We start from the raw sequence: 876 nt of genomic DNA on the forward strand, positions 1-876 counted from the left end.
AGCACTCAGGACTCAGCAGAGGGGGATCTCTGTGAGTTCAAGGCCAGACTGGTCTATATAGCAAGTTCTAGGCCAGCTGGAATTATAAAGTAAGTTTTTCAAAACAAAACAAAACAAACAAATAACAACGAAACCCCCCCCAACAGAACAAATATCCAGATAAACCAAAACACCAAAACAAGGGTCAAAAGAAAGTTGGACTGCTTTTTAATGGAATAAGTCCCCAGTCCATGGAGAGGTTTCACTCTATGCAGGTGACCACATCACATGGAAGGGGGGATCAGCTTTAACAGCCATTTAAGCATCACAATAAGATTCTGGCAATACTGGACAGGCTTCTTCCAAAGTAGGGTGGAGCCTCTAGTTTGCTCAATTAAAACATCTGCTATAGGTTTTCAGCTCCTTTCAACACCAAGGTTCTGACAGTAATAATCCATGAGAACTTTTCAAGGAAGGCTCCTTGTTAACACTTCTTTACACCATAATTCTGAGTGAGCTGATCAAATCAAAAGATCCTTATCAAGAGTTTTGTGGGTTCTGAGTCCCCGGCTGGATGTGGAGGGAAATAAAATCATATACTGCACAAAGCTCCCTACAGCTAGATGGTACACAGGGAACAGAGAGGTCAAGTCCTTCTTCTTGGTTCTAATGTGATCATATCAGAAATTGCTTCCCTGGGTCTCAGGGAGTCGGAGGAAGAGCTGGGAGGAGAACCTGTGATTGAGCAAGGGAATTCCAGAAGTGGGCAATCACAGGGCAGAAAGAGGCAGGGCAGGTGAGCGCTGACTTTAGCTGCTGGGTTCACAGAGATACCTTCACCCTCCTCAGCAGGCCTGCTTCTAACTTTGAGAGGAAAACCTGCTCTCCCTCTACCCT

Source organism: Nannospalax galili, unplaced genomic scaffold, assembly GCF_000622305.1.
Source record: "Nannospalax galili isolate Female #2095 unplaced genomic scaffold, S.galili_v1.0 scaffold676, whole genome shotgun sequence".
NCBI classification, from domain to species: domain Eukaryota; kingdom Metazoa; phylum Chordata; class Mammalia; order Rodentia; family Spalacidae; genus Nannospalax; species Nannospalax galili.